Source organism: Pleurodeles waltl, chromosome 5 (assembly GCF_031143425.1).
Source record: "Pleurodeles waltl isolate 20211129_DDA chromosome 5, aPleWal1.hap1.20221129, whole genome shotgun sequence".
Taxonomy (NCBI): domain Eukaryota; kingdom Metazoa; phylum Chordata; class Amphibia; order Caudata; family Salamandridae; genus Pleurodeles; species Pleurodeles waltl.
Genome location: NC_090444.1, coordinates 28,659,416 through 28,678,955, shown reverse-complemented (window position 1 = coordinate 28,678,955; position 19,540 = coordinate 28,659,416). Strand labels below are relative to the sequence as shown.

The window sequence follows — 19,540 nt, the reverse complement described above, 5'->3', positions numbered from 1 at the left end:
GTCTTTCCTGCATTATTCCTCTAACACGACTACTTTGTCTTTAGGGGAACTTTAGTGCACTTTGCACTCACTTTTCAGGGTCTTGGGGAGGGTTATTTTTCTAACTCTCACTATTTTCTAATAGTCCCAGCGACCCTCTACAAGGTCACATAGGTTTGGGGTCCATTCGTGGTTCGCATTCCACTTCTGGAGTATATGGTTTGTGTTGCCCCTATCCCTATGTTTCCCCATTGCATCCTATTGTAACTATACATTGTTTGCACTGTTTTCTAAGACTATACTGCATATTTTTGCTATTGTGTATATATATCTTGTGTATATTTCCTATCCTCTCACTGAGGGTACACTCTAAGATACTTTGGCATATTGTCATAAAAATAAAGTACCTTTATTTTTAGTATAACTGTGTATTGTGTTTTCTTATGATATTTTGCATATGACACTAAGTGGTACTGTAGTAGCTTCACAAGTCTCCTAGTTCAGCCTAAGCTGCTCTGCTAAGCTACCATTATCTATCAGCCTAAGCTGCTAGACACCCTATACACTAATAAGGGATAACTGGGCCTGGTGCAAGGTGCAAGTACCCCTTGGTACTCACTACAAGCCAGTCCAGCCTCCTACATCGGGTCCGCCGTAGGTTTCTTTAGTAGGGCGTTGACTTCGGCGTGTTTCCAGCATTCGGGGAAGGTAGCAGAAGAAAAAAAGGAGTTGATGATGGCCTGGAGGTGCGGGCGATGATGTCGTCGGCTTTATTAAAGATGAAGTGAGGGCAGGGGTCCGAAGGGGCGCCGGAGTGGATAGAGTTCATGATGGATTTGGTTTCTTCAGTGTTGATGTGGGTCCAGTTGTTGAGGGTGACGGCCGGGGGTGCGGGTTCAGTGGTGTTTGGTTGGGTCTGGTGTCCGAAGCTGTCGTGGAGGTCGCTGATCTTGTGATGGAAGAAGGTGGCGAGGGATTCGCACAAATCCTGTGAGGGCGTGACGGCGTTGGCGTTGGGGTTGGAGAACTCCTAGATGATGCTGAAGAGTTCTCTGCTGTTGTGGCTGTTTTTGTCCAGTCTGTCGGTGAAAAAGTTCCTTTTGGCAGCGCGGATCAGGTGGTGGTGTTCGCGGGTAGCGTTCTTGAGGGCGGTCATGTTGTCAGCGGTGTGGTCCTTGCGCCAGGCCTTCTCGAGGGTGCGACAAGTTTTCTTTGATTCTTTGAGGGTGTCAGAGAACCAGAGAGTTTTTTTGGTGTTGGTCTGTCGATGCATGCGTTTGATAGGAGCAAGGTTGTCTGCACAGTTGGAGATCCAGTTTGTGAGGCTGAGGGCTGTGTCGTTGGGGTCGGTGGTGAGGGTGGGTTGGTTGGCGGCGAATGCGTAGAAGAGTTGCTCTTCGGGGATCTTGTTCCACTGTCGACGAGGGATGGGTTGAGTGCGGAGGTGGCGGGTCTCGTGTCGGAATGTGAAGTGGACACAGCTGTGGTCGGTCCAGTGTAGAGCGGAGGTGTGGCTGAAGAAGATGTGTTTGCTGGCGGAGAAGATAGGGTCAAGCGTGTGTCCGGCGATTTGGGTGGCGGTGTTCACCAGTTGCTTGAGGCCGAGGTTGGCGAGGTTGTCGAGCAGGGTGGTGGTGTTGGGGTCGTTGTTCTGTTCCAGATGGAAGTTGAGGTCGCCTAGGATGATGTAGTCCGGCGAGGCGAGGCGAGGGCGTGCAGGGAGATGAAGTCGGCGATGGCGTCGCTGAAAGGGGCGCGCAGTCCGGGGGGTCGGTAGACGAGGGATCCTCTGAGGGTGGTCCTGGGGTCGGTGCGAATTTGAAAATGCAGATGTTCAGCGGCGAGAAGGGTGTCTTCGGTGGAGGTGGTTACGCTGATGGAGTCTTTGAAGACGATGGCAATACCTCCTCCTACTTGGTTGGTGCGGTATTTTCTGGAGATCTTGTAGCCTTCGGGGATGGCAGTGGCGATGTCTGGAGCTGATGAGGCGTTCATCCAGGTTTCCGTGATGAAGGCGACGTTCGGAGCTGTGGAGTCCAGGAGGTCCCAGAGTTCCACGGCGTGCTTGTGGAAAGAGCGCGCGTTGACCAGGATGCACTTGAGGTGGTTGATGGCACGTGGGCTGGTGATCGTGGTAGTTGCGTGGTGGAAGATGCGTTTGCAGGAGTTACAGGCGAAGGGTCCATGGGTGCGCTTGGGGTGGGCTTGGAAGCAGGTGTTGGAGCGCCCGGGGTTGAGGGCATGGAGGGTGGTGGGGTCGTAGCGGGTCAGCGGGGTAGGGGAGGGCTGGGGCCCAGGGGTTGTGGCGCTGGGCGCGGGCCAGGCACGGACGGGAGCAGACGGGCTTGCCTCTGGCGCGCCCGCTGCGCCGTCGCGCAGCGGCTGCCATAAGAGGGAGGAGGGGGGGAGGGGTCAGCTGGGGGCGAACGGGAGCTGGAGGGCGGGGGCATGCAGGAGGTCGCGGCGGGAAAGCGCGAGGGGGGGGACAGGTAGAGTGAGAAGAGCTGGGGGAGGGGGGTTTAAGGGTGGAGGGGGGTGAGTGTTAGGAGTTTTAGGAGATTAGGGAGAGAGATAGGAGTAGGGTTGAAAAGATAGGGGAGGGGGGTGGTAGAGGTGGGTGAGGGTGAGAGGTAGAGTGAGAGGATAGGGTGGGTGAGGGTGAGAGGTAGAGTGAGAGGATAGGGAGATAGGTAACAGAGGGGGTGTCGGGACGAGGGGAGAGATAGGGAAATAGATAGATGGAGAGATAGGTGGAGAGATAGAAAAATAGGTAGATAGGAGGAGGGGGTCAGTGAGGGAGTTAGATGGAGAGATAGGTAGAGGAGTGAGGGAGGCAGCTAGCGAAAGGGTAGATGTGGGTGATAGTGAGAGATAGGTGGAGAGATAGAGGGGGGTGAGGCAGGAGCAGGAGGGCAGAGACAGGGGTGGGAAGAGACAGGGAAGACCGAAGAACAGAAGAAGCGAAGAGCACAGAAGACCGGAAGAACACAGAGGAACAGAAGAACCCAGAAGAACAGAAGAGAAGAACACAGAAGACCGGAAGAACAGAGAAGACCGGAAGAACACAGAAGAACAGAAGAGAAGAACACAGAAGACCGGAAGAACACAGAAGAACAGAAGAACACAGAAGAACAGAAGAGAAGAACACAGAAGAACAGAAGAACACAGAAGAAACCGAAGAGAAGAACACAGAAGAACAGAAGAACACAGAGGAAGATGCAGGGGACGAAGAAGCAGAAGAGCACACGAACAGAAGATCAACAAAGAAGATACAGAAGATGAAGAGCAGAAGGCAGAAGACCACAGAGCAAGATGAGGAAGAAGAGAGGCGACAGGAGAGGCTGAGGAGCGCACAAAAGAAGAGAGAAGACCGGAAAAGAACAGTACAGAAGAAGATTACAGAGGAGGAGCGAGGAGGAAGAGACAAAGAGGAGGAAAAGAAGCAGGAGCAGGAGAGAGGGTGAGTAGCGCGGGGCAGGGCGAGGGGCTGGGAGGTGGGGGGTACTTACTGTGAGGTGGGTCTCAGGAACTCAGGAACCTGGAGGAGCTGGAGGAGCTGCAGCGGCAGGGGGAGCGACCTACCCTTGGGTCAAGGGTCACTACCACTGTCGCGCAGCGGCTGCCATAAGAGGGAGGGGGGGGAGAGGTCAGCTGGGGGCGAATGGGAGCTGGGGGGCGGGGGCGTGCAGGAGGTCACGGTGAGAAAGCGCGAGGGAGGGGGGACAGGTAGAGTGAGAAGAGCTGAGGGAGGGGGGTTTAAGGGTGGAGGGGGGTGAGTGTTAGGAGTTTTAGGAGATTAGGGAGAGAGATAGGAGTAGGGTTGAAAAGATAGGGGAGGGGGGGTGGTAGAGGTGGGTGAGGGTGAGAGGTAGAGTGAGAGGATAGGGTGGGTGAGGGTGAGAGGTAGAGTGAGAGGATAGTGAGATAGGTAACAGAGGTTGTGTAGGGACGGGGGGGAGAGATAGGGAAATAGATAGATGGAGAGATAGGTGGAGAGATAGAAAAATAGGTAGATAGGAGGAGGGGGGTCAGTGAGGGAGTTAGATGGAGAGATAGGTAGAGGAGTGAGGGAGGCAGGTAGCGAAAGGGTAGATGTGGGTGATAGTGAGAGATAGGTGGAGAGATAGAGGGGGGTGAGGCAGGAGGGCAGAGACAGGGGCGGGAAGAGACAGGGGTCGTAGAAGACCGAAGAACAGAAGAAGCGAAGAGCACAGAAGACAGGAAGAACACAGAGGAACAGAAGAACCCAGAAGAACAGAAGAGAAGAACACAGAAGACCGTAAGAACAGAGAAGACCGGAAGAACACAGAAGAACAGAAGAGAAAGACACAGAAGACCGGAAGAACACAGAAGAACAGAAGAACACAGAAGAACAGAAGAGAAGAACACAGAAGAACAGAAGAACACAGAAGAAACCGAAGAGAAGAACACAGAAGAACAGAAGAACACAGAGGAAGATGCAGGGGACGAAGAAGCAGAAGAGCAGACGAACAGAAGATCAACAAAGAAGATACAGAAGATGAAGAGCAGAAGGCAGAAGACCACAGAGCAAGATGAGGAAGAAGAGAGGCGACAGGAGAGGCTGAGGAGCGCACAGAAGAAGAGAGAAGACGGGGAAAAGAAGAGTACAGAAGAAGATTGCAGAGGAGGAGCGAGGAGGAAGAGACAGAGAGGAGGAAAAGAAGCAGGAGAGGGAGAGAGGGTGAGTAGCGCGGGGCAGTGCGAGGGGCTGGGAGGTGGGGGGTACTTACTGTGAGGTGGGTCTCAGGAACTCAGGAACCTGGAGGAGCTGGAGGAGCTGCAGCGGCAGGGGGAGCGACCTACCCTTGGGTCAAGGTTCATAAAGAACTATGGCTCCATTGCAGCCCCTCTTAATGACCTCACTTCAAAGAAAATGCCTAAAAAGGTATTGTGGACAGCTAGCTGTCAGAAAGCTTTTGAGGAGCTGAAACAGGCCATGTGCACTGCACCTGTCCTAAAAAGCCCATGTTACTCCAAGAAATTCATTGTTCAAACTGATGCATCTGAATTAGGGGTAGGGCCAGTCTTATCACAACTCAATTCTGAGGGCCAGGATCAACCTGTTGCTTTTATCAGCAGGAGGTTGACCCCTAGAGAAAAGTGTTGGTCTGCCATAGAGAGGGAGGCCTTTGCTGTGGTCTGGGCACTGAAGAAGTTGAGGCCATACCTGTTTGGCACTCACTTCATTGTTCAGACAGACCACAAACCTCTACTTTGGCTAAAACAAATGAAAGGTGAAAACCCTAAATTGTTGAGGTGGTCCATATCTCTACAGGGAATGGACTATACAGTGGAACATAGACCTAGGAGTACCCACTCCAATGCAGATGGACTCTCCAGATATTTCCACTTAGACAATGAAGATTCATCAGGTCATGGCTAGTCTTATTGTCCTTCGTTTGAGGGGGGGGGGGTTGTGTAGGAAAGTACCATCTTGCCTGGCATGTTACCCCCATATTTCAGTGTATATATGTTGTTTTAGTGTATGTGTCACTGCTAATCAGAACCTCAGTGGTTATGCTCTCTCTGCTTTCCAAATTGTCACTAACAGGCTAGTGACCAATTTCAACAATTTACATTGGCATACTGGAACACCCTTATAATTCCCTAGTATATGGTACTGAGGTACCCAGGGTATGGGGGTTCCAGGAGATCCCTATGGGCTGCAGCATTTCTTTTGCCACCCATAGGGAGCTCTGACAATTCTTACACATGCCTGCCACTGCAGTCTGAGTGAAATAACGTCCACGTTATTTCACAGCCATTTACCACTGCACTTAAGTAACTTATACGTCACCTATATGTCTAACCTTTACCTGGTAAAGGTTGGGTGCTAAGTTTCTTAGTGTGTGGGCACCCTGGCACTAGCCAAGGTGCCCCCACATCTTTCAAGGCAAATTCCCCGGACTTTGTGATTTCGGGGACACCATTACACGCGTGCACTATACATAGGTCACTACCTATGTATAGCGTCACAATGGTAACTCCGAACAAGGCCATGTAACATGTCTAAGATCATGGAATTGTCACCCCAATGCATTCTGGCATTGGGGAGACAATTCCATGATCCCTCGAGTCTCTTGGACAGACCTGGGTACTGCCAAACTACCTTTCCCGGGGTTTCACTGCAGCTGCCGCCAACCCCTCAGACAGGTTTCTGCCCTCCTGGAGTCCAGCCAGGCTTGGCCCAGGAAGGCAGAACAAAGGACTTCCTCAGAGAGAGGGTGTTACACCCTCTCCCTTTGGAAAAAGGTGTCAGGGTTGGGGAGGAGTAGTCTCTCCCAGCCTCTGGAAATGCTTTGATGGGTACAGATGGTGCCCATCTCTGCATAAGCCAGTCTACACCGGTTCAGGGATCCCCCAACCCTGCTCTGGCGCGAAACTGGATAAAGGAAAGGGGAGTGACCACTCCCCTGACCTGCACCTCCCAGGGGAGGTGCCCAGAGCTCCTCCAGTGTGCTCCAGACCTCTGCCATCTTGGAAACAGAGGTGCTGCTGGCACACTGGACTGCTCTGAGTGGCCAGTGCCAGCAGGTAACGTCAGAGACTCCTTCTGATAGGCTCTTACCTGTGTTGCTAGCCTATCCTCCTTCCTAGGTAGCTAAACCTCCTTTTCTGGCTATTTAGGGTCTCTGCTTTGGGGAATTCTGTAGATAACGAATGCAAGAGCTCATCAGAGTTCCTCTGCATCTCTCTCTTCACCTTCTGCCAAAGGATCGACCGCTGACTGCTCAGGACGCCTGCAAAACCGCAACAAAGTAGCAAAGACGACTACTGCAACCTTGTATCGCTGATCCTGCCGCTTTCTCGCCTGTTTCCTGGTGGTGCATGCTCTCAGGGTAGCCTGCCTCCTTCTTGCACCAGGAGCTCTGAAGAAATCTCCCGTGGGTCGACGGAATCTTCCCCCTGCAACCACAGGCAACAAAAGACTGCATCACTGGTCCTCTGGGTCCTCTCTCAGCACGACGAGCGTGGTCCCTGGAACTCAGCAACTCTGTCCAAGTGACTCCCACAGTCCAGTGACTCTTCAGTCCAAGTTTGGTGGAGGTAAGTCCTTGCCTCCCCACGCTAGACTGCATTTCTGGGTACCGCGTGATTTGCAGCAGCTCCGGCTCCTGTGCACTCTTCCAGGATTTTCTTTGTGCACAGCCAAGCCTGGGTACCCGACACTTTAACCTGCAGTGCACAACCTCCTGAGTTGTCCTCCGGCGTCGTGGGACTCCCTTTTGTGTCTTCGGGTGGGCTCCAGTTCACTTCTCTTCCAAGTGCCTGTTCCGGTAGTTCTGCGGGTGCTGCGTGCTTCTCTGAGGGCTCCTTGACTTGCTGGGCGCCCCCTCTGTGTCCTCATCCAAGTGGCGACATCCTGGTCCCTCCTGGGCCACAGCAGCATCCAAAAACCCTAACCGCGACCCTTGCAGCTAGCAAGGCTTGTTTGCGGTCTTTCTGCGTGGGAACACCTCTGCAAGCTTCTTCACGACGTGGGACATCCATTCTCCAAAGCGGAAGTTTCTAGCCCTCTTCGTTCTTGCAGAATCCCCACTTGTACCATCCGGTGGCAGCTTCTTTGCACCATCAGCTGGCATTTTTTGGGCATCTGCCCAATCTCGACTTTGTCGCAACTCTTGGACTTGGTCCCCTTGTTCCACAGGTACTCTCGTCCAGAAATCCACTTTGGTTGCATTGCTGGTGTTGGTCTTCCTTGCAGAATTCCCCTATCACTACTTCTATGCTCTCTGGGGAATATAGGTGCACTTTACACCTACTTTTCAGGGTCTTGGGGTGGGCTATTTTTCTAACCCTCACTGTTTTCTTACAGTCCCAGTGACCCTCTACAAGCTCACATAGGTTTGGGGTCCATTCGTGGTTCGCATTCCACTTTTGGAGTATAAGGTTTGTGTTTCCCCTATACCTATGTGCTCCCATTGCAATCTACTGTAACTTTACATTGCTTGCATTACTTCCTTTTGCTATTACTGCATATTTTTCGTATTGTGTACCTATATCTTGTGTATATTTGGCATCCTCATACTGAGGGTACTCACTGAGATACTTTTGGCATATTTTCATAAAAATAAAGTACCTTTATTTTTAGTATATCTGTGTATTGTGTTTTCTTATGATATTGTGCATGTGACACCGGTGGTATAGTAGGAGCTTTGCATGTCTCCTAGTTCAGCCTAAGCTGCTCTGCTATAGCTACCTTCTATCAGCCTAAGCTGCTAGAAACACCTCTTCTACACTAATAAGGGATAACTGGGCCTGGTACAGAGTGTAAGTACCCCTTGGTACCCACTACAAGCCAGGCCAGCCTTCTACAGTTACTCCATTGTCTGAAGGTCTGGCAGTGGATGGTTGTAGGAGGCTGGCCTGGCTTATAGTGGGTACTTGATGGTACTTACACCTTGTGCCAGGTCCAGTTATCCCTTATTAGTAGATTAGTAGTGTTCTAGCAGCTTAGGCTGTTAGAGGTAGCTATAGCAGAGCAGCTTAGGCTGAACTAGGAGACATGCAAAGCTCCTACTATACCACTTATATCATATAGCACTATATCATAAGAAACACAATACATAGAGTTACTAAAAATAAAAGTACTTAATTTTAATGACAATATGCCAAAAATATCTCAGAGGATATACTCCCTTAGGAGTTATGTAAAATACACAAAATATACACACAAACCAAAATCAGGTACGTAAACAGTTAGGAAAGTAGTGCAAACACTGTTGAACACAATAGAATGCAATAGGAGACAATAGGCCTAGGGGCAACATAAACCATATACTCCAAAAGTGGAATGTGAACCACGAATGGGCCCCAGGCTTAGTATAGTGTGTATAGGGTCACTGGGAGTGTAAGAAAACCCTAAGGGTGTCCAAGATACCCCACCTCAAGACCCTGAAAAGTAGGAGTAAAGTTACCCTATGTGACGGGCTGGGACCAGTTCGCTCGCACATGGCTCTCAGTTGTGCTGACTCTGCCCCTGTTACTCCGAAGCTTCCTGGTCACTCTGCCCGTGATTGGTCGATAGATCCGCAGTGGCGGGACGCCAGAAGGTCAAATGTGCCGCTGTCAGCACTTGCAGCGTTCGGAGGTTGGAAGGAGGAAGACGAGGAGCGGACGAAGACGAGGAGCGGAGCCCACCTGTGAACCTGCACAGGCGGTACCGTTCGGGTATCGAAGGAGAAACCGGAAGATGATTGCCAGACAACCCAGTTCCAGGCGACTGGGAGGACGAAACGCAGCATCCCGCCACGCTCCAGGAGAAGCGTGGCCATTCAGGTGCGTGGGACTACGTCCCTGAATGAGTGCAAGTACAAAAGAGATAAAGGAGAGGAGTGAGAAGGGAGGGGGGAGGGGGGAAAAAGGTAACACGGGGTGAAGGGAGGGGGACGGACAAACACCGAGAAAACATAAATGCACGAGCACTGGGGAAAAGGGAAGGAGAAAGAGGGAAGCGAACAAGGATCAGGGAGAGACACAAAAACTTACCTTCAGGCACCATAGACCACCATCACCTTTAAGGGGCCAGCCAAAACCCGAGGACAGGAACGGTTGAGCGCTGAAGAAAACATATAAAGACAGAAAGAATAGGAATTAGACCATTAAGAAACAGAAGGAAAAGTATGTGCCAATCTGAGCTAATGTGAGAAATGTAACCTCGTCAAGAACAGTAAGACAGGGACCATAGAGACATTGTAAAGAAACAAGAGATACCAGTATCACGGTCACTTACAGCTATTATTCTCTTCTTTCCACATGCACTTCCCGGGGAACGACCTGTGAACAAGAGAGACAGAAAGTGACGAGTAAAGACCAAACCTCAAGAACATCCCACCACCTAAAACCCAGCAGCTCAAGACTGAAACAAACTTATCTGTTTTACGACACACTCAATATCTTCAATAAAATTCCTTTGTTTTTAAGACTATAACGCAGTCTGGAGTGGTTCCTCCACACCCACACGGTTACAAGTGGTGTCAGAAGTGGGATTTGTGGAGATACCGCCACCATGGATGAAAAGGCAACAATGGCAGACGTAATCGCTCAGTTGGCAGAAGGGCAACGGCATCTCCAGTTAATGTGGGAACAACAAATGAAAGAAGCCAAAGAGGAACGAGAGGCGCTACAAACAGCCCTTAAGAGTCAGGCCACGATTATGGCCAATAATCAACTGGTTCATGAGACAGCATTGGGTAAACTTACCGATACCATCCCTCATACAAAAGTACACCCCACAGTACCAAGTAGTGTGTTGCAACGATATCAGGAGCAGGAAGACCCCGACTCTTTCTTCACAAACTTTGAAAGGGTGGCCAGCACTGATAACTGGCCCGAGGATAAATGGGGTCAGTATATCGCCCCCCTACACACCGGCCATTTACAAGCAACATATCATGCTATTAACCCGAGTGGTACTCTTCCATACAAAGACCTTAAGAAAACCATTTTAGAAAGAGTAGGTTTGGATAGTGAGAGTTATCGCACCAGGTTTAGAGAAATGAAATGGCAGCATCAGAAGAACCCCCGTACCTTATATTATCGAGTCCAATATGCAGCCGGGAGGTGGTTACATCCCACAGAGAACACAAGAGAAGACTTGTTTGACATCATAGTCTTGGAACAGTACTTAGATGCTCTACCACCTACCACCCGGAACTGGGTACGACAACATCCTGGACTCACGAATGAAACAGCCATAGAGCTTGCCTGCGCTTCTCATAGAGGCTCGGACTTCCGGGCTACCGTTAGTCGGGCCCCTCCACCTCCAGCCTGACCGGCCCTACCTAGAATGCATCTGCCGCGGTCTGTAGGGAATCCCGGAACTGACCTATCACAACCAGCTGGTCCGGGTCCCTCTGGATACACAAGCCATGGTCCCCAGTGTTATCACTATTCAGAGTGGGGCCATATTGCCCGGCATTGCCCTAAAAAAAAAAGACACAGAGGAGCCCATGGAGATAGGCCTGACCAAGGGAAGAGTATTCTGGGCTGGAGGGGAGAAACCCAAATATACCCTCCCTCTCATCATCAATGAAATAGAAAGGATGGCTCTAATCGATTCTGGATTTAGCCAGAGCGTGATCAGGGATGATTTAGTATTGTCAGGGAAGGAAGATACAGAGGCTCAGGTCCTCATTACCTGTGTACATGGTGATCAACTTTTTTACCCCATGGCGACAATACAATTGAAATGGAGAGAACAGAGTGAGACACTCCGGGTAGGGGTGCTTCCCAGCCTCGATGAGGATATAATCCTCTGGACAGATTATGAGGATTTTTCCTCCTTGTTAGAGAAAGCAGGACAAGAGCACCTTCTGAGAAATTGGTGGATGGAAGCACCTAGTGGAATGGTCTCAGAGGAACCCAAACAGGTACAAATAGCCCTCAGCAGGAGACAAAAAAGAGAGCAACGACATTCCTATACACAGAACAGCCCATCCCAAACCGGTTCTATTGGAATTGGGAAGGTTTGCACAATCCGACAGAATCAAAATGAGGATCCTACCTTAAAATACGCATGACAGCAGGCCGAGTCAGGGACAGCAGAAGGGGTAGGTCCCTGATTCTTGATTCGTAATAATCTCTTATATAGAAATCCCACGCCCACAAGAGGAAATGACCTACAATTAGTAGTATCTAGAAGTCACCGTCAACAAGTGTTGCAACTAGCACATGGGGATAATGGGGAAGGGCACTTGGGAAGGGAGAAAACGGAAGGAGCGGTCCTTAGACGATTGTATTGGCCTGGGGTTTATGGCGAGATACGTAAGCATTGTTCCGAGTGTCCCAAATGCCAGTTGTATAACCCCTCTCCACAAAAACCCGTTCCCCTTCAGCCTCTTCCCATTATTGATATTCCTTTTACCCGGGTTGGAATGGACCTTATCGGTCCCCTTACCCCTTCCACTTGGGGTAGACAGTATGTGTTAGTCTTGGTGGACTATGCTACACGATATCCCGAGGCCATACCCCTTCCCAGTATACACACTAAAGCTATCTCTCAGGCTATGATAGAGTTCTTTTCCAGGGTGGGTTTCCCGGAAGAGATATTGACAGACCAAGGGACTCCTTTTATGTCCAGATTAATGACAGAAGTATGTCGACTACTGGGGGTGAAACAGATCCGTACCTCAGTATATCATCCGCAAACAGATGGGCTAGTAGAAAGATACAACAAAACCATTAAATCCTTACTCAGCAAAAGTATATCTGAAGCTGGGAAAGACTGGGAAAAGAAACTACCATTGGTTTTATATGCTATCCGTACCCATGTACAAGCGTCCCTAGGCCATAGTCCTTTTGAGATGTTGTTCCGCCGACAGCCACGCACACTGTTAGATATGTTAGCAGAACAGTGGGAGGACACAGAAGAGGAAGTAAAAGACCTCTTAACCTACACCAGGGATTTAAGAGACAATCTTCATACAGTATGGGAAGAAGCCCATTCGGCCCGACAGGAAGCACAGGATAAGCAGAAGCAAATATATGATACCCGAAGTACTGTTCACACCTTATCAGTAGGAGACAAAGCTCTAGTCTTACTCCCTAGCACTGACAATAAGTTATTGGCCAAATGGAAGGGACCGTTTGAAGTGATAGCACAGATCAACCCCACCACCTATAAGCTGGCCATTCCCCAAGGAAGTGGTAGGGAGCAAATGTATCGCATCAATCTACTTAAGAAATGGCTAGAACCCACAGGAGACAACTCTGTTCACTTTATCAACTCCGAGATTACTGACGACATCCCGTATCCCAAGATAACTCCCCAGGATCAGTCCAACCAGGTACAACCATGGATCAATCCCGATCTTACTAAAGGGTATCACAACCAACTAACCCGTTTAGTACAGCACAATCAAGATATCTTTTCTAAATATCCGGGTAGAACCACCCTAGTCCAACATCCCATCCGCTTGAAAACAAATACTGTCTCACGACAGCGGCCATACCGCATCCCTGAAGCAAAGCAAAAGATAATTGAAGAAGAAGTCCAAACCATGTTGGCAGCGGGTATCATAGAGCCGTCAACCAGCCCTTGGTGCTCGCCAGTCGTATTGGTACCCAAGCCAGATGGCAGTACTCGGTTTTGTGTAGATTATAGGGGTGTCAACAACCTAACCTATTTTGATGCTTATCCCATGCCTAGAATCGACGAACTGATTGAGAGATTAGGCCAAGCCAAATATCTATCCACCCTAGATCTCACGAAGGGTTATTGGCAGATACCCTTAAGAAGGGAAGACAAAGAAAAAACAGCATTTGCTACCCCTTTGGGATTATATCACTTTACTGTCCTCCCTTTTGGGCTCCATGGGGCTCCTGCCACCTTCCAAAAGCTCATGGACGAAATCCTACGACCTTTTCAGCAATATGCTGCTGCCTATCTCGATAACATTGTTATATATAGCAAGACCTGGGAGGAGCACATGACATATCTAGGTACCATATTGCATGCTCTACGAAAGGCTCACTTAACCGCCAATCCTGACAAATGTAAACTCGGACAAACTAGTATCAAGTATCTGGGCTACATTGTGGGGAACGGTAGGATTAGCCCACAAGTAGAAAAAGTAGAGCCCATCTCTAAAATGGAATTTCCCAAGAGAAAAAAGGACATTAGGGCTTTCCTGGGTTTGATTGGCTATTATCAGCGCTTTATTCCTCATTTCTCCACAATTGCGGAACCTCTTACTAATATGCTGAAAAACTCCTGTCCCAACACCCTTGGACCCCCCTCTGTGACTGCAGTACGTAGTTTTGATCAGCTAAAAACCACTCTCACGTCTGAACCTGTGCTGTGTTGTCCTGATTTTGGTAAACCTTTTGTGTTATTGACTGATGCCTCCGACGTGGGGCTTGGGGCAGTGTTATTCCAACCGCAGGATGATGATTCCCTCAACCCAGTGTTGTACATCAGCAGGAAATTTCTACTGTGGGAATGTCATTATCCAGCTATAGTGAAGGAGTGTTTGGCGATTAAATGGGCGATTGAATCTCTCAGATATTACCTGTCGGGTAGGACTTTTACCCTGATTACTGATCACGCTCCTCTGACCTGGCTTACCCATCATAAGGACACTAACTCCCGTGTTCTCCACTGGTTCCTTTCCTTACAGCCATTCTCCTTTCGGATCCAGCATCTGCCAGGGAAACATATGGTGGCCGCGGATTTCCTTTCCCATTATCCGGCTTTGGAGCGCCTCGACAGGCCGCTCTCTAGGGGGAGTGTATGTGACGGGCTGGAACCAGTTCGCCCGCACATGGCTCTCACTTGTGCTGACTCTGCCCCTGTTACTCCGAAGCTTCCTGGTCACTCTGCCCGTGATTGGTCGGTAGATCCGCAGTGGCGGGACGCCAGAAGGTCAAATGTGCCGCTGTCAGCACTTGCAGCGTTCGGAGTTTGGAAGGAGGAAGACGAGGAGCGGAGCCAACCTGTGAACCAGCACAGGCGGTACTGTTTGGGTATCGAAGGAGAAACTGGAAGACGATTGCCAGACAACCCAGTTCCAGGCAACCAGGAGGACGAAATGCAGCATCCCGCCACGCTCCAGGAGAAGCGTGGCCATTCAGGTGCATGGGACTACGTCCCTGAATGAGTGCAAGTACAAAAGAGATAAAGGAGTGGAGTGAGAAGGGAGGGGGGAGGGGGGAAAAAGGTAACACGGGGTGAAGGGAGGGGGACGGACAAACACTGAGAAAACATAAATGCACGAGCACTGGGGAAAAGGGAAGGAGAAAGAGGGAAGCGAACAAGGATCAGGGAGAGACACAAAAACTTACCTTCAGGCACTATAGACCACCGTCACCTTTAAGGGGCCAGCCAAAACCCGAGGACAGGAACGGTTGAGCGCTGAAAGAAAACATATAAAGACAGAAAGAATAGGAATTAGACCATTAAGAAACAGAAGGAAAAGTACGTGCTAATCTGAGCTAATGTGAGAAATGTAACCTCGTCAAGAACAGTAAGTCAGGGACCATAAAGACATTGTAAAGAAACAAGAGATACCAGTATCACGGTCACTGTAGGAGGCTGGACTGGCTTGTAGTGAGTACCAAGGGGTACTTGCACCTTGCACCAGGCCCAGTTATCCCTTATTAGTGTATAGGGTGTCTAGCAGCATAGGCTGATAGATAATGGTAGCTTAGCAGAGCAGCTTAGGCTGAACTAGGAGACGAGTAAAGCTCCTACAGTACCACTAGTGTCACTTGCACAATATCATAAGAAAACACAATACACAGATATGAGGATAGCAAATATACACAAGATATATGTACACAATACCAAAAATATGCAGTATAGTCTTAGAAAACAGTGCAAACAATGTATAGTTACAATAGGATGCAATGGGGACACATAGGGATAGGGGCAACACAAACCATATACTCCAAAAGTGGAATGCGAACCACGAATGGACACCAAACCTATGTGACCTTGTAGAGGGTCGCTGGGACTATTAGAAAATAGTGAGGGTTAGAAAAATTGCCCACCCCAAGACCCTGAAAAGTGAGTGCAAAGTGCACTAAAGTTCCCCAAAGGACATAGAAGTCGTGATAGGGGAATTCTGCAGGAAAGACACAAACCAGCAATGCAATAACGATGGATTTCCAGTCGAGGGTACCTGTGGAACAAGGGGACCAAGTCCAAAAGTCACAAGCAAGTCGGAGATGGGCAGATGCCCAGGAAATGCCAGCTGTGGGTGCAAAGAAGCTGCTACTGGACAGTAGAAGCTGAGGATTCTGCAGGAAAGACAAGGGCTAGAAACTTCCCCTTTGGAGGATGCATCCCCCATGCCGTGGAGAGTCATGCAGAAGTGTTTTCCCGCCGAAAGATCACCGACAAGCCTTGCTAGCTGCAAGTCGTGCGGTTAGCGTTTTTGGATGCTGCTGTGGCCCAGGAGGGACCAGGATGTCGCCAATTGCGTATGGGGACAGAGGAGGCATCGAGCAAGAAAAGGAGCCCTCTCAGAAGCAGGCAGCTCCTGCAGAAGTGCCGGAACAGGCAGTACGAAGAGGAGTGAAATGGTGCTCACCCGAAGTTGCACAAAGGAGTCCCACGTCGCCGGAGACCAACTTAGAAAGTCGTGCAATGCAGGTTAGAGTGCCGTGAACCCAGGCTTGGCTGTGCACAAAGGATTTCCGCCGGAAGTGCACAGAGGACGGAGTAGCTGCAAAAGTCGCGGTTCCCAGCAAGGCAGTCTGGCGTGGGGAGGCAAGGACTTACCTCCACCAAACTTGGACTGAAGAGTCACTTGGACACAGTTGCTGGATTCAAGGGACCTCGCTCGTCGTGCTGAGGGGAGACCCAGGGGACCGGTGATGCAGTTCTTTGGTGCCTGCGGTAACAGGGGGAAGATTCCGTCGACCCACGGGAGATTTCTTCGGAGCTTCTAGTGCAGAGAGGAGGCAGACTACCCCCACAGCATGCACCACCAGGAAAACAGTCGAGAAGGCGGCAGGATCAGCGTTATAGAGTTGCAGTAGTCGTCTTAGCTACTTTGTTGCAGTTTTGCAGGGTTCCAGCGCGGTCAGCAGTCGATTCCTTGGCAGAAGGTGAAGAGAGAGATGCAGAGGAACTCTGATGAGCTCATGCATTCGTTATCTAAGGAAATCCCCAAAGCAGAGACCATAAATAGCCAGAAAAGAGGGTTTGGCTACTTAGGAGAGAGGATAGGCTAGCAACACTTGAAGGAGCCTATCAGAAGGAGTCTCTGACGTCACCTGGTGGCACTGGCCACTCAGAGCAGTCCAGTGTGCCAGCAGCACCTCTGTTTCCAAGATGGCAGAGGTCTGGAGCACACTGGAGGAGCTCTGGACACCTCCCAGGGGAGGTGCAGGTCAGGGGAGTGGTCACTCCCCTTTCCTTTGTCCAGTTTCGCGCCAGAGCAGGGCTAAGGGGTCCCTGAACCGGTGTAGACTGGCTTATGCAGAAATGGGCACCAAATGTGCCCATGAAAGCATTTCCAGAGGCTGGGGGAGGCTACTCCTCCCCTGCCTTCACACCATTTTCCAAAGGGAGAGGGTGTAACACCCTCTCTCAGAGGAAGTCCTTTGTTCTGCCATCCTAGGCCAGGCCTGGCTGGACCCCAGGAGGGCAGAAACCTGTCTGAGGGGTTGGCAGCAGCAGCTGCAGTGAAACCCCTGAAAAGGCAGTTTGGCAGTACCAGGGTCTGTGCTACAGACCACTGGGATCATGGGATTGTGCCAACTATGCCAGGATGGTATAGAGGGGGCAATTCCATGATCATAGACATGTTACATGGCCATATTCGGAGTTACCATTGTGAAGCTACATATAGGTAGTGACCTATATGTAGTGCACGCGTGTAATGGTGTCCCCGCACTCACAAACTCCGGGGAATTTGCCCTGAACGATGCCAGGGTGCCCTCACACTAAGTAACTTTGCACCTAACCTTTACCAGGTAAAGGTTAGACATGTAGGTGACTTATAAGTTATTAAGTGCAGTGGTAAATGGCTGTGAAATAACGTGGACGTTATTTCCCTCAGGCTGCAGTGGCAGGCCTGTGTAAGAATTGTCAGAGCTGAGGTACCCAGGGTATTGGGGTTCCAGGAGATCCCTATGGGCTGCAGCATTTCTTTTGCCACCCATAGGGATCTCCTGGAACCCCAATACCCTGGGTACCTCAGTACCATATACTAGGGAATTATAAGGGTGTTCCAGTAAGCCAATGTAAATTGGTAAAATTGCTCACTAGCCTGTTAGTGACAATTTGAAAGAAATGAGAGAGCATAACCACTGAGGTTCTGATTAGCAGAGCCTCAGTGAGACAGTTAGTCACTACACAGGTAACACATTCAGGCACACTTATGAGCACTGGGGCCCTGGCTGACAGGGTCCCAGTGACACATACAACTAGAACAACATATATACAGTGAAAAATGGGGGTATCATGCCAGGCAAGATGGTACTTTCCTACAGTCACTTACAGCTATTATTCTCTTCTCTCCACATGCCGTTCCCGGGGAACGACCTGTGAACAAGAGAGACAGAAAGAGACGAGTAAGGACCAAACCACAAGAACATCCCACCACCTAAAACCCAGCAACTCAAGAGTTAAACAAACTTACCTGTTTTACGCCACACTCAATATCTTCAATAAAATTCCTTTGTTTTTAAGACTATAACGCAGTCTGGAGTGGTTCCTCCACACCCACACGGTTACACCCTACTACCCAAGAAAGACGGTAAAGTCGAGATAGGAGATTCTGCAAAGACAACAACTGACTGCAAAGCACTGAAGACGGATTCCTGGACCTGAGGACCTGTAAAGGAAGGGGACCAAGTCCAAGAGTAACGCAAGTGTCCGGGGGGGCAGGAGCTCACTAAACGCCGGATTAAGGTGCAAAAGGGCTGCCTCTGGGTGGAAGAAGCCGAAGATTCTGCAACAACGGAAGGTGCCTTTGGTCAGAAGATGTCCCACGGCGTTGTGGAGGATGCAGAGTTGTTTCCACGCAGAAATACAGCAAACAAGCCTTGCTAACTGCAAGAGTTGTGATTGAAGGTTTTGGATGCTGCCAGGGCCCAGGAAGGAGCAGGAGGTCGCCCCTTGGAGGAGGAGACAGAGGGGGCACTCAGCAACAGAGAGAGCCCACGCAGAAGCAGACAGCACCCTCAGAAGCACCTGAACAGGCGTTCAGAAGATCTGAGAACGGCAGTCATCTCAGCACAACAAAAGAGGGTCCCACGAAGCCAGAGTCCAACTCAGCGAGTTGGGCAATGCAGGACGGAGTGCTGGGGACCTGGGCTATGCTGTGCACAAAGGAAGTCTTGCAAAAGTGCACAGGAGCCCTAGCAGCTGCAGTTCATGGAGTACACAGGATTACGGTCTGGCGTGGGGAGGCAAGGACTTACCTCCACCAAATTTGGACAGAAGGGCCACTGGACTGTCGGGGACACTTGGATCCAGCTCCTGTGTTCCAGGGACCACGCTGGTCAAGATGAGAGGGGACCCAGAGGACTGGTGATGCACAAGTTTGGTGCCTGCGTTAGCAGGGGGAAGATTCCGTCGACCCACGGGAGATTTCTTCTTGGTTTCCAGTGCAGGATGAAGGCAGACAGCCCTCAGAGCATGCACCACCAGGAAACAGTTGAGAAAGCCGGCAGGATTAGGCGCTACAATGTTGCTGGTAGTCTTCTTGCTACTTTGTTGTGGTTTTGCAGGTGTCCTGGAGCAGTCAGCGGTCAATCCTTGACAGAAGTCGAAGAGGGAAGTGCAGAGGAACTCTGGTGAGCTCTTGCATTCGTTATCTGATGAGATACCCACAGGAGAGACCCTAAATAGCCCTCAGAGGAGGATTGGCTACCTAACCAGGTAAGAGCCTATCAGGAGGGGTCTCTGACGTCACCTGCTGGCACTGGCCACTCAGAGGTCTCCATTGTGCCCTCACACCTCTGCATTCAAGATGGCAGAGGTCTGGGACACACTGGAGGAGCTCTGGGCACTACCCCTGGGGTGGTGATGGACAGGGGAGTGGTCACTCCCCTTTGTCCAATTTCACACCAGAGCAGGGACTAG

The 19,540-nt window shown here is 50.3% G+C and overlaps 1 pseudogene; it reads right to left on the bottom strand.

The window, feature by feature from the left end:
- The window catches only part of LOC138296947 (olfactory receptor 2K2-like), a 141,382-nt pseudogene extending 132,428 nt beyond the window's left edge, over positions 1-8,954 (bottom strand).
- Between the last annotated feature and the right edge of the window lie 10,586 nt (positions 8,955-19,540).